The 14,203-nt window shown below is 46.3% G+C and overlaps 1 long non-coding RNA gene across 1 annotated transcript in view; it reads left to right on the top strand.

Annotated features, from left to right (window-relative positions):
• Positions 1 to 4,344: 4,344 nt before the first annotated feature.
• LOC143443866 (uncharacterized) overlaps positions 4,345 to 14,203 on the top strand; it is a 52,454-nt gene continuing 42,595 nt past the window's right edge. Inside the window, exon 1 of the long non-coding RNA XR_013113188.1 lies at positions 4,345 to 4,607. This is a non-coding gene — a long non-coding RNA (uncharacterized LOC143443866). The remainder of the gene's footprint in view (positions 4,608 to 14,203) is intronic.

Below are 14,203 nucleotides of genomic sequence, written 5' to 3'. Positions count from 1 at the left end.
TGCAGAAACCATAGTTACTAGTAAGCAGAGACCTGCTTATTAGATTGCTTCCCATGGCTTGCTTAATTTGCTTTCTTATAAAACCCAGGACTATCAGCCCAGGGATGGCCCCACCCACAATGGGTGGGGCCTTCCTACATCAATCACTAAGACAATGCCCTGCAGGTTTGTCAACAGCCAATCTAATGGAGGCATTTTCTTAATTGAGGATCACTCCTCTCAGATGATTTAGCTTGTGTTAAATTGATACAAAACACACACACACACACAGAGGTTACCTTAACTAGGTAGTTACAGACCTGGGAATTGACTGTCTAGTTAGCTAGTGAAACCAGAGAAATCTGTTTCCAAGGTAACTATGCATTTGGGCTTTAAAGGATTAAAAAATTCACACACAAAAAAATTCACAGTAACAAACCAGGAAAATGAAACAAAAAATATGAATGGAGTGAAGAGATGGTCATCCTGAGAGGCGAGCGGCGAGCCACTGGGGATTAAACAACACCCTGCCACCTTCCAGAGGCGGGACTCAGCAACAGTGAGTGAAAGAGTAAAGACCAAAAATGTTTAGGGTCCAAAACCAAGTAGGGGGGCTATAAAGGACTGGGGTAATTGTTCATACAAACTGGTGCTGCAGAAACCAAAGATGACAGAGAACAAGGCGCCTATTATGTTTCCTTAGAGAGGATCGCCTGAGGAGACACCATGTTTCAAACCTGTAGATACCTGATGACCCCAACCAAGTACTGCATAGAAATAAGAGAATGTCACCACCTAATTGGAAAAAATCAGGGACCCACTTGGTCCTTCCCTTCCACATTTCCTACGTATAAATAGACTCGGTCAAGCATGGTCCTGGTGGTGCAGCTTGAAATGATGCCCCGGGGAAAATAAGCATAGGTTCTCACTCCTGAATGAGGGCTCAGAATGTGATCTTATTTAGAGAAGGGATCCTTTAGAGATAATAAAGGTGGAAGAGGCTGTGAGCTATCATAATCTAATATTACTGGTGTCCTTGTTTGTGCCGGGGGTTGTTGTTGTTTTATGTGAATGGATGATACATCCATAAACTCACAGAGTGTCAATAATTGCCAGCAACTGACTGAAGGCAGAGAAGATAGACATGTGACTAATTTCCTTGAGGCCCCCAGGAAAGCCTTAATCTTGGGCGCCTAGCATTCAGAACTGTGAGAGAAGAGTCTCTTTTGCGACACCCAGACTACTCTATTACAGCAGAAGCCCAAGCAAACAAATGACCTGGCCACTCTTAGCCACACATTCTCTGGTGACAGACTGGAAGTCTCTGAAAGGGTGAAGCTAAGAAGACAGGAATCTCAGCAAGCTGGAACAAGAACCGATGATAGCTACCATTGTATCTACCTCTTACTTTTACCGATAAGGAAACGAAAGTTCAGGAGAAGGGAGAGACCCGCCCAGGTTTTCACAGAGGCAAAGCCACAATTCAAACACAGCTATCTTGACCTCCAGCCCATAGCTCCTTCCATCAGGGCCTAGCCTTACAGAACCCACAAAGGCAACTTTCAGTTATTCCATGCTCAGTGCTGGCTTCTTAAGTGTGGAACTTGCAGCTAGAATTACTTGACGCCTCCAGGCTTGATAATTGGCAGGTGCATGGGGCAGAGTTTAACAGGGTAATGTGATTTTTCTCCCTAGGAAATCTAACAAAGGAAACAAGTGAGGCACTAGGTGCTCCTCCTCTCTGTCAGTCCACCACAATGTAGGTCCTTTCCTCTTTACTCCTCTGTAACCTTTCCCAACCCGTGGAACTAGGAAAGCTGCAGAGGAAAGAACCCTCTGATGAGCTCAAACACCAGGAAAGAAGCAGAGACCTTGTCACATAGTCCCAGAGAGTCTTCTGGGTCTCAGTTTGAATAGGCTTTCTAATCCTCCTAAATGCTCAAAAGGTGCTCCCATTATTCTACTATAGCCGCATACACGATATTGCTGGGCTACTTCTCTTTAGCAACGCACTGTGGGCCCAAGCGGCTCCTTTCCAGACAGTGTAAGGAACTTCCCAGACGAGCCTCCAGCAGACCCTCTTCTCTGTCCCACTCAGCAGACTCGCCTAGTCTGAGGAGAGGCAGCAGCTGAGTGAAAGCCTGGTAAGGCTTGGCTTGGCCTGCCAAGATCAAAGTGAAGAAGGAAATGTCCTTCCTGAGTGCCCTCCCACAGCCTCCTGGGGTCTGAGCTTTCCATGATTGTGCATCTCTGAGCATGAGGAAGGCAGAGCGAAGGAGAAAGTAGCCCAGGTTGCTGCTGAACCATGAAGAGTCTCGAGTCACCTGGAGTATGAAGGATGCTAGAATCCTTATTTCAGGTGCTCCCACACAGCTCTGGAGAAGCAAGAAGCCAAGCTCCAAACACACTGGAGGACCAGTACTGTCTTTCTCTAGGGCTGCTGTCATATCTGTCAGATCTGTCTTTATAAGTTCCCCAGATTCTGCCACACAAAATAGCCAGACAAAACCTGCCTGTAGTGATGAGTGGCTAGCATTCACTTAAACCACATTTTCAGTCCGGTGCCAGCAGACATGGCAGAGACAGCGAGGGTGTGCTCCATTTGCCTTCAGAGAATGCAGTCAGAGACACCACTTCATATAGCCCAGTCTTACTGCCCAATCGTTCTGGGGTATTTCTGACTCCAAAGAGGGCTGCTGTGAATCCAGATGTTGGTAACTTCAGCTTTCTGTCACTAGAGCGTACTTGAGACATATTAGTTATGAAGAAAGTGGGGGCTGTTTAGCTAACATTGGGGACTTCAATGCCCAGATGGCATAAGGCTGGCTCCGTAAGGACCCCCATTTAGGAAAGGGGAATATGGCACGGGGGGGGGGCTGATAAGAGTAGTGGTGGGAAGCAAAAGGTGGCCCCAAACCAACAGAGAAGAGAGAGACTGGTGGGGCCAAAGTCAGGATCTTCTAACAGCCCTCATAAGGAACCACTTCCTGAGGCCACCTGTGAGAACCAAAGGCATCTGGTAGGCCTCACCTCCCAGACAGTACACCATCCTGCAGTAGTAGCCCACATGGGAGACCCGGTTTTTAACATATGGGATCTTGAGAAGTATTCAACACCTAAGCCACACCAGTAACTATTCCTGTGGTTTTTAAAGTAGATTAACATACACACGAGTACACGTGCAATACACAAACACACAGCCGTGTGGACACAATTGTTTTCTTCTATTCTCCCACAACATTCTCTCAGCCTCTCTTCCCTTTACCATCCTCAAGGTTGCTGAGTGTCAGGCATGTTAGGCAGGGTCCCCTCAGCCCGTTAGACTGGCCAGTGTCCCTATTCTGTGAAATTAGCTCTGGACTCAGAAGTTCAAGTCCAATCAGGCTGTGCTCAACTCTGCAGGAGACAGGACTTGGGCTTTTGACAGGAGTCGCTTTCCAGGAAGTGAATTAGAAAATAGAGAAAGGTGTTCTGTGCCATGTGGGTGATAAATGGATTTGCATTGAGTGCAAAAAGAGAAGAGAGCATGTGTTGATATTTGTATGATGTTTTTATCACGCTGGTCTAAGAATGTCCCTAAGGCTCGACTGCTTCTTGAGCTTGCTTTCTTGAGACCCAGTTGGTTTGAGTTCATGATGTACATAGTAAAGAATTAAATCAACTTTAAAATAGTAATAATTTTGGGCTGGAGAGATGGCTCAGCAGTAAAGAGCACTAGCTGTTCTTCCAGAGAACCTGAGCTCAATTCCCAGCAACCACAGGGTGGCTCACAACCATCTGTAATGGGAACTGATGCCTTCTTCTGGCACGCAGGCATATATGCAGATAAAGCACTCATATGCATAAAATAAAAAAAAGAAATCCTAAAATGCCGATAATTTAAAATGTTCAAATAGTAACAACAGCAGCACACACCTGAGAGTCGAGAGCCTGGTATTCGCTCAGTCCTTGAGACCAGGTGCCTCAGCAGTCAGAGTTAGTTCCCCCATGCTGTCTCTCGCTGGGGAGAGATGACAACTGGCTGTTACTCAGTTCACAAGACTGGGTTCCTCAGCAGTCCCAGTCTGATCCTGAAGCCCAGAGGGTTCCTGGAGAGCTGCTGGCCCCATGCTCAAAGTTTGGAAAGGCTAGTACTGATAGCAACAGCAGCAGCAGCAGCAGCAGCAGCAGCAGCAGCAGCAGCAGCAGCAGCAGCAGCAGCAGCAGCAGCAGCAGCAGGGCAGACCAATTCATTTCCAAAGGGGAGCCAAAGTAGGAACTCAAGGTATCAACTGAAACAGAGACGGTGAGGGAATTTTGCTTGTTCCTTATGGCGCCACCAGCCTCTGTTTTTATACAACCAGAACCACCTGCCCCGGGGGTGGTACCGCTCACAGTGGGCTGGGCTCTCTCACATTAATCAATAATCAAGAAAATATCCCCCGGATCTCTTGCCTACAATGTAAGGGAGCCCTGGTGCACCAGTATCATTAAACCTCATGTTGTTACAGCGAATCCTGTCCATGTGAGTTTCTGGGGGAGCACATCTCCTGGTTTTGGATTTTACAGTCCAACATTTTGGAGGTTCCACTGAGATACGCTCTTTCAGAACACCACAACTCAGGGATCAGAGGTTTTCGCTCGAGCAGGTATGTCTTCTGTTTCGTGTTTTGTGTCTATAAAATGTCTGTGCCTATGGCAGAGGCAACTGTGTGTGTGCTGTGTCTGTGAAGTATCCGTGTTTCCATGGCAGGGGCGACTGTCTTATGTAGCCTGGTTTCTGTGCTCATAGCAGGGGCAAAAACTGGGCAAGCCACAGAGGGCAGGACCCAGGGATAGGGTCAGGGCCCTGGGATAAAGGTCAGGTTACAAGTTCTGAGAGGGAATTCGTGGGTAGTGGAAGCAGTGGGACAGACGTGTCGGCACTCTGCAGGCCACAGTTCTCTGGGGGATGCCCTGATTGTATGGGAGTTCATTTGTATGGGAGATAGGGTCAGGAACGACCCTTCTCCATTTGAAGGTGGTCTTTGACCATCCCTGCCTGGGGTGGTGTTTGTTGCACTCTCGTGGCAGTGTGTCCATGTCTAATTTTGTTTGTGGTGTTAGAAATCTGTTAGATTTGGTCCAGCATGGGCTGGCCAAATCGTCTGAATCTGTTAGATTTAGTCCAGCGTAGGCTGACCAAGTCGTCTGAATCTGTTAAATTAGGTCCAGTGTAGACTGGCCATGTCGTGGTAATTGGAGCCTTTTACCGGCAATCTTTCTATGTCCTGATTGTGCAACCTGGTCTTGGCGCCTGTGACAGGGATGAGAACTTTCTGTATCGCCAGGTTTATGCGTTGCCCGTGACAGGGGTGAGTTGTCTGTGTTGTTTTTCTCTGTTTTCTTGGAAAACTGTCTGTGTGTTGGTTGTTGTTCTTTGTGTTCTTTTGACGTTATTTTGGACTGAATCTACTGTGTTCTAGCGTATCTCCCCCAGGGGTCAGTCTTTCGAGTGTTGCCTGCTATTGTAGGCTTCTTCCTCGTCTCCCTGGTCATTTGCAGCCGGCTACAGCCCAGCTGGCTTACCTGAAGCAGAGGGTCTGGGACCCTGCTTGCTACCATCGCCCCTGTGTTCCTTCTCCCCCTTGGGTGAAAATTTTCTTTTTCATTTTGAGACAGTTTTCTTTCTCGAGGCTGAGAACTCCAAGCTGGACCTGGAGAAACTGCTCCCAAGAGCTGCTGGCTCCAAGCCAACCTCCACGTGTCTCTCTCTCATAACCCAAAATCTCACTCCTTCTGACTCTGACTCTCCTATCAAGCCTCTATGTTTCTTCCTCTAAGCTTTCCTTCAAAGTTGGCCTTTCCTCTCCTTCTCTACATTTAAGATTTGCCAGTTTAAAAAAAAAAAAAAAAAAAAAAAAAAAAAAAAAAAAAAAGGAAGGAAGGAAGAAAACAGGGAATACAGGGGACCTCTCTGCTGAAACACCCAGCCACCGCATGGCAGGGGCAGGACCCTCCCCCACTGCTTCTAAACTCACCATTGAGATAGATGCTGAGTTCCCATTGACCAGACCCGATCAAGACTTCAACACACCTGATGGTAGGGAGCACCTGAAGGTCTACCGCTAGACTCTAATGGCACGTCTCCGGGAAGCTGCACGGCACCCCCTAATTTGGCTAAAGTTAAAAGGACTTCAGGTGGTGCAGAAAGAAGTGTGGACCCTGTCAGCCCACACCTATGAACCATGGACCCCGGAGACATCCCATAGTTTCCAGGCTGGAGATGAGCGGCCTATGTCCGACTGAAAAGGACCATTCCTGGTGTTGCTAACCACTCCCACTGCTGTGAAGGTTGATAGAATATCGGCCTAGATCCATGCCTCTCCTGTGAAACCAGCTCCAGAGGGACTATGGCCCAATTAGATAGTTTGGCACACTCAAAATCCAGAGACAGACTGTAGCTGACCAACATGATTCCACCTGAGGTACTCCTGGTCTAGACCGTGATCTTGCCCCTGGCGAGAAGGCCTGGACTAACCCTTGAGGGTAACCCTCATGTTCCCCAAAAGCTAACATGAGAGGTCCTTTCTCAAACTGGAGAAGTTGTTTAGTCCATTTCAAAGACAGCAGCCCCATATACCTGGTGGCCCCTACATTTTAATCGCCTGGTTAAATTTGTCAAAGATCATGTTAATACCATACAAGTGCTTATGCTGAGACAACAGAATCAGGCTGTACACTAAGATGACAGCTTGTGATTCCAAGACTGGAATCAGCCACAAAGAAAATTGGGGAATGTAGGAATTCAGTTAAACTTCATTTTTAGTTAGAGTTAATTTTTAACTGCCCCAGGACACATCCTGGGAGGAGCATTCCTTAGTTCAAAGACACCTACTAGATTACCCTGCTAGATTAACATTCAGAAGAAGAAGGGATTAACATTTCTCAGACCAATGAGAAGAGAACCCACCTGCCTGTGGACCAACCCTTGACACTGACAAGGGAGGTCCTTGCCACCTCATTCCCCAAAGACCAATCAGTTTAAAAGTCACAATCATATTGTGCCTAGTCACTGCTTCTGTAGTACACACCTTATACACCTTAAACTGTATAAAAACTGCCCTTATCTTGCCTTCAATGCAAGGGAGCCCTAATGTACCAGTATCATTAAACCTCATGGTTTGTTTTTTTTTTTTGTTTTTTTTTTTTGTTTTTTTTTTTTTTTTGGTTTTTCGAGACAGGGTTTCTCTGTTTAGCCCTGGCTGTCCTGGAACTCACTCTGTTCGAGGCTGGCCTCAAACTCAGAAATCCACCTGCCTCTGCCTCCCAAGTGCTGGGATTAAAGGCGTGCACCACCACTGCCCAGCAAAGCAAACCTCATGTTGTTACAGTGGGGGAAAAAAGAAAAGAAAGAAAAGAAAAGAAAAAAGAAGAGAGGAGAGGAGAGGAGAGGAGAGGAGAGGAGAGGAGAGGAGAGGAGAAGAGAAGAGAAGAGAAGAGAAGAGAAGAGAAGAGAAGAGAAGAGAAGAGAAGAGAAAAGAGAAGAGAAAAGATATCCCCCACACTTGCTATAGGCCAATCTTACGGTGTTTTTATTTTTTTTCTCAACTGAGGTTCCTCTTTGCAGAGGATTCAAGCTTATAAGTGGACAAAAACTGTCCAGTGCAAGTGCTAACTAAAAGCAAACTAATAAAGAAAACTGTCTGCACAATGGGTGTTGAAGCAGCCTACCCCAGCAGGGCTCCCTGGAGGCCTTGCCAATGCACTTGACTGGCTTTCTGGAGTCACATTTTACCACCCCATCTAGGATGATGGGTTGAGTCTGTGACACCAGACTCCTTCCTCATGCCTCCTGAACTTCAGGCCAGCACACAGAGCACAGGGAAGTCCAGCGGTCCTTCCTGCTACCCTGCTTTATGGAAAGCACTATCTCTAGTTCAGCTTTAATCATCACCAGAGACCTGCAAGCATCAGTAAGCACAGGTGTTTATTTCTATTTGCTCACTGATCCAACACAAGTTTGGGAGTTTGCTCGGTGCTAAATAATTCTGGAAAGCAAACTGCCTTGCCCTCCAAAGCCCTCCAAAGCTTGCTCCAGCTGCCAACTGTGTTCTGTATCTTCCCTCTCTCTTCCTCCAAACCCAGCTCCTCTGGACTTTTATAGAACAAGTCTTGAGAGATCTTTCCCCAACATAAGGGTTGACACTGGAGTGCCCATGCCTGGCACTTCCAACTTCTTGTGTTTCAAATGGCTTATTGCTATCCGTGGTCTTGGCATCTGTACCACTCATCCAGGGGTCTACCTGCAACCACCCTGTCAAAGGAGCTACCTGGCCACTCGTTCCTCCATCACGCTAACTTTTACCTTTGCACCTACTGATCTCCAGTGTCTTCCCCGATCTGTGCTTTTCTACTTTCTCTCTTTGCTAAGTATAGTTTCACAGTGTTAGGAAACTTTGTCCGCTTCACAGCCTGATGGATTTATGGTGTCTTCACTGGTTCACAGCACAGAGCAAGTAGCTGTGTGTTTTTATTGAATGAATCAATGAGAAACTGAGCTTCCATTTGGGGGGATTACATTAGCTCTGTTCTTTGTGTCAGCCTGGGGTTATAGACCACAGGACATATAGTGTGAGCTGTGTGGGAGACGGCTAGTCTTTCTACAGCACCCACCACCCCGTCTTTAACAACCGAGCCCCTTGTGGTGCCTGACCAGAGTTGCACTTTATTTTTCCAAGGCTCCTTAACAGCATGGATCTGCCCAGTGCACTATGGGTGGAGATGGGGTGTGTCCTTTCTGGGTTTTGTCTGAGAGAGACCTGAGTGCATCTCTCCAGTCTCATTGTTTTCCTGATCCTTAAGTGACATCAAAGCCAAGAACCTTGAGTTTATGGTAGCCGTTTACTTTTCAAAAATGTTACCTAGGCCAGCTTCTATCTTGTCCCAGCCATGGAATTTGAGATTTGCTAATTACAGTAGTTAGGCCAGTACCTAACTAAACTAGTAAGTGTTTTTTCAGCCTCCTCCAACGATGGAGGGTACATTTGCTCTCCCTGGTTAGTGGCTGCCAGAAATTACTACCCCAAACTGTATTCTGTGATTGTTCATGCTGTCCTTACTCTGTCCCAACTTAGTGCCTTCATCTCATAACAGACAGTATTTGAAAACTTTCACTCACAGACAGAGGGAGGAACCCAGGAGCTGAATGCTGTCAGGGGAGGGTGACAAAAGGGTGACACTGCTAAGCACTGTGCCTGTGCTGTCTGCATTTTTCCAATAGACCTGAGTGTGACATCACGACTTTTGCTTAGTACAGAAGCAGACAAGCTCTGGCTGGCTGTGTAGCTTGTCCACAGTCGCAAAGCTTGAGAAAGGCTGGACTTTGAACCTAGCAAAAACCCAAGACTGTTTTTCCTTGTGCTCTGAATGTTCACTGATGTATGCACGGGACTAAGGACCCGTGCTCCAGCTTTGAGATTTGTTTCCTTTCTGGCTATAATTGATTTCATTAATTGTGTGTGACTTTCATTTCATAGCTGGCTGTTCCTTTTCTAAAAGGCTGTCCTTTGGGGCCCGAGTTTCATAGTTTTATAGCAAAACCAGAGGTAGCATGCATGTAACATGTTTACCCAGGTAACCTGTTTTTCCGGTGTGAAAGGCATCAAATACAATCACATTGTGCAGTCAGCATCACTACCCATCTCTAGAACTTCTCAATAGCCCTGAAAAACTATGACCATGTCTGGAATTGGTGCATCTGCCTTGCACAGAGCCATGCTAGTTCCAAGTCCAGTCCCAACTTCATTGTGCTACAAAGGCAGCTTTGGGGCCCCATGCGTGGCACTGCTTTTTCTAAGTCTTGGTTCCTCTGGCCCTTTTCTTTCTTCCCTCTGTGCCCTGGTACATGCAGTACAGTAGTGAAATGGAGCCAGCTCTAAGTAGTGGAGAAAGAGAAGCAGACACAGGCACGCTTCTATCGACAGTGCCCGTTGGCTGTGCTCCCTGTACTCCTCTCTAATAACTCCCAGGAGCCAGCAACGCGGGCAAATCCTCAGGCTGCCTAACTGAAATGGCAGTCGCTTTCAAGCCTGTTAGTAGTCCTCCCACTGGTGAGCTGATGACTCGGATTTGTTCCAAATTGGAAACATTGTTGAGGGAGCCTTGGAAGGCCACTGAGGGAGCACTAGGGCTGGAAAAAACAATGGCAGTTACCAGGTCCCACCCATCCCTGAGTTCATAAGTAAGACCATGAGGTCAGGTCAGTGTTGTAGACCTGGTCACAGGTAGGAGGTCAAGACCAGGCCTACTTCCCACTCCTGTGCACTGCTCTTTTGGTTCCTACTGACAAGCTCCTCCCAACACTCTCCAGTTCCCCCTCGAAGCTGTTTGAAGCCAAGTCTTCCTCACTGGCATCAACAGCTAGTCCCTTACGTCCCCAGACCCAGTGCTGGGAAACGACTAGAAACCTCTGAGGAACACGCAGGACAGCGCGACATCGTCCCCAGCTGCTTCCAGTGTTATCAATCATCTGCTGTGCAGCCTCTCCAAAACTGCCCACACCTACACACAGCTATGACATCCTCTTCCATGGCAGCCTGTATCCAATGAGAACAAGAAGGGCCATCTTAGCACTGAGCTCCTACAGAACCGCAGCAGTTGGGACACACTAAGCCTAGAGCTTCCTGTGCCATTGAATTCCACCTTCTTCACAAGTATTCACCCACTCAGATCTCCTGAGCAGCCCCCTGGAGACCCGGAGACAAGCCAAAATAGGGTAAAGAAAGACTGTGTACTGATCGAATTCTTTCTACAGAACCCCCGTGGATCTCAAATTCCTTCCTGTCACATGGGTTTCATCCTTACTGAAAACTACCAGATCCTTCTTTGTTTCTTCCTTTCCTCTACCACTTTTCTTGTTGAGACCCCCTAAAGGTTTCACTTTCTCAACAGCGCCACCATGAGAACCAAGCATGTAAAACACAAACTCAGGAAGACAGTCAACCCGCAAAGCACAGCTCTAGCCTCACTCTCTTCTTCCTGCTTGCAGGAAGCAGGAAGCAGGGTCTGTGCTTCACAGGGGAGGAATCAAACTACAACAAATCTCCCTCAGTGCAAGGCTGTCCCCCAGATTATCCTGCATTAGAATGGTTCCTTGCTCCTTAGCCTCTCTTTTCCGTCCCTTCATGACGATGCCCGAGCTCTACAATTTATTTGATCTATTTCTCAAAAAAGACACTGCCCCACAAATACTACTCATGAGAAAAGGCTGAGTCAATCCTTTTCGTGCCTTGTGATTGGTTTATCAAGTGGCCTAATTCAACAGGAAGTACTTAGCCTTTTAGAGTTAATTAAAACAATTTCAAACATCTGCTTGGGATAGAGGCTGTGCTTTACCGAGACTGCACCGCCTACTAATTTCTTTTGTCCTTTGCCTACACTGTGTGCCTGTGAGCAGAGTCCAGGACACCTTTCTGCTCCTTATGGGGTGACTGGAGGCAGGACCGAACCTGGTCTGGAGAAGAAAAACAGGGAAGATGTCCAAGCCACTACTGAGCACTCAACAGGCACGGCTGCATGGGCTCAGAAAAGGGGAGGGCTTTAACGAGTTTCTAGCAGGGCATGGGGGCTCACACCAGGAACCCCAGCACTGCGAGACAGAGGCAGGAAGAAGAGCATGAGACCACCTAGGCTACAGAAAAAGACCCAGTCCCAAAGATAATAAGAATAAAAAGAATGTCTGCAAGTTTGAAGTGAGTGATTAGTGGAAGGAATATGTTTTAAAAGGACTCCCTGATGAGGTAGTTTGGTAGAATATTTTTTTCTTATTAAATTACATGAAGAGATGGATGGATGATAGATAGATAGATAGATAGATAGATAGATAGATAGATATGCATTGCCTATATTTTGCTCTTTTTCAAGCCCCTTGGGGTAGAAGAAAACTGATGTAGGGTCTTTCTTTTTTTCTGTCTTTCTTTCTTTCTTTCTTTCTTTCTTTCTTTCTTTCTTTCTTTCTTTCTTTCTTTTTTTTTTTTTTCCGAGACAGGGTTTCTCTGTGTAGTCCTGGCTGTCCTGGAACTCACTCTGTAGACCAGGCTGGCCTCGAACTCAGAAATCTGCCTGCCTCTGCCTCCCAAGTGCTGGGATTAAAGGCGTACGCCACCACCGCCTGGCCTTTTTTTCTTTTTTAACATTTTATTGATTCTTTGAGAATTTCATAAACATGGAAAACTTTTTTCGGGAAGTCAAAAGGCACAGCTGTGTTTAACAAGGGCCTGTAAAAATTCCAACAGACCTTATTTATTCGGAAGATCCATTGCTGTTTGGTAGACACCATAAATGTTTCAGAATCTAGATTGCTTCATATTGAGACATCAACTTTCTGATAAAATTCTTTATTTCCCAGAATATCAAATGGCATTTATTTTCCTATATTAAAAAAAAGAAGGTGGCTTTTGCTACTGTCTTACTGGCTGTGGACTGTAACAGTACATCTAGAGCCTCGTCCCACAATTTATGTGATGTTACCACCTTCCTCCTGAAGATTGCTTCCACAACTCCTGGTGTCGGACTTCTCATCCAGAATTGGGGCTGTTAAGGTACCCAGAAAAAACACTGATCATTTTTAGACTTCTCATTATTGTCCTCCCAGGTGAGCTCTTGCTGGGATCCCTGTGTCTGTCTCTGGTTCATACCTAAGCAAAACTAGATAGAAGACTCTATAACTCATTGCCTGTGTCTAAAGTGTTTTCACCTTTAAGCCTGCGGGCATGTGTTCAAATCATTTCTCTCCAAATCTAGAATTCACCAGGAGTGGTGGCCCCTACAGTCCAGCACTCATGAGGTCAGAGCAGGGAGATCAGGAGTGCAAGGCCTGCTTCTGCTACATAGTGATTTCAAGGCCAGCTTGACCTATAGGAGATGTTGTCTCTAAAACCCAAACAATAAACCTGAATTTTCTCTTCTTCTCTTCTTCTCTTCTTCTCTTCTTCTCTTCTTCTCTTCTTCTTCTCTTCTCTTCTCTTCTCTTCTCTTCTCTTCTCTTCTCTTCTCTTCTTCTCTTCTCTTTTCCCTTCCCTTCCCTCCCCTTCCCTTCCCTTTTCCCCTCCCCTCCCCCTTCTCTCCTCTCCTCCTCTTCTCCTCTCCTCTCCCTTCCCTCCCCTCCTTCCCTCCCCTCTCTTCTTTTTTCTTCTTATTCCTCTCTGTCTCTCTCTGTGTGTGCACATGCACACTTTAAGAATTATACCTCTGAACCACGCCCTCCATCTGTTACATCTTAACGTTCAGTGTTGCCAAATATAAGTTTTCGCTCTAGTCCCTTCACAATGCTTTCTTTCTGGAAAATTACATTTAGTCATCAATTGGGAAGGACAGTACAGCAGTGTTCATATTGGAGTCTAAAGACAACTTGATCGAGTCAATCTGATCCTTCCAGCATGGGAGTGGACTCAGGCAGCTAAGCCTGGTATCTAACACTCTTACCTGCTGAGGGGTCCTGCCAGCCCTCTGAAAATGTTCCCTTTATCCTTGCAAACTGAAAGGTGGTCACTTCTCCGCTTTTCAGTGTCCTCTTTCCACGTTCTTTCTGTCTCGTGGAGAACTGCCCAGGTAGTGTCTCGGTCTTCTCCATAACTTCTTTTTGTTTTTACACCATGGCTCAGCCTTTGGAGAGATCGCTGCTGCCATCTTTAGCTTCTGCATAACAGGTTCAGTTCTCAGATGGACCTACCTAATTGTGTTGGCTTTCTAGGAATTTTTAAATTAATTTCGGTAATCAAACTGTCGTGATTGCATATCTAGGAATTTTAATTTGGGATTGTTTCTTTTGACAGGAATTTGGTTTTGATTTATGGATATGTTATCCTCTTAACTCTCCCCAAGGGTTCCAGTGAGAGTCTTTCTAAAGTGCCCTCTCCCTAGCATTAGCTCACTTTCTCCTAGAGATGGGTGGCTTAGCTGAGCAAGGTTCAACTCATTTTTGAACTGATGGTTTTGGCTAAGCACCCCGTTAGCTCTGTGCTTTCATGTTCACAAACAGAAGGTCAGTTTGCCTTGGGCTTCCACCAAGCTGTGGTTTGAGCAGTGTTTGGAAAGATCTGTTGACTACAGTATTTGGTATGGAGGGGAAACAGAAATATGGACACTGTATTTAAGAGTTAATATGGCTAACAGGCATGAAGGGTCCTTTTTGTCTTTTCCCTTTCGAGAAGGAAGTGAAATTGAAAGATTTGCCTAAGTCCATGAAGATGACTGAAAAGAAGAT

Source organism: Arvicanthis niloticus, chromosome 11, assembly GCF_011762505.2.
Source record: "Arvicanthis niloticus isolate mArvNil1 chromosome 11, mArvNil1.pat.X, whole genome shotgun sequence".
NCBI classification, from domain to species: Eukaryota; Metazoa; Chordata; class Mammalia; order Rodentia; family Muridae; genus Arvicanthis; species Arvicanthis niloticus.
This window is presented reverse-complemented; position numbering and strand designations above follow the sequence as displayed.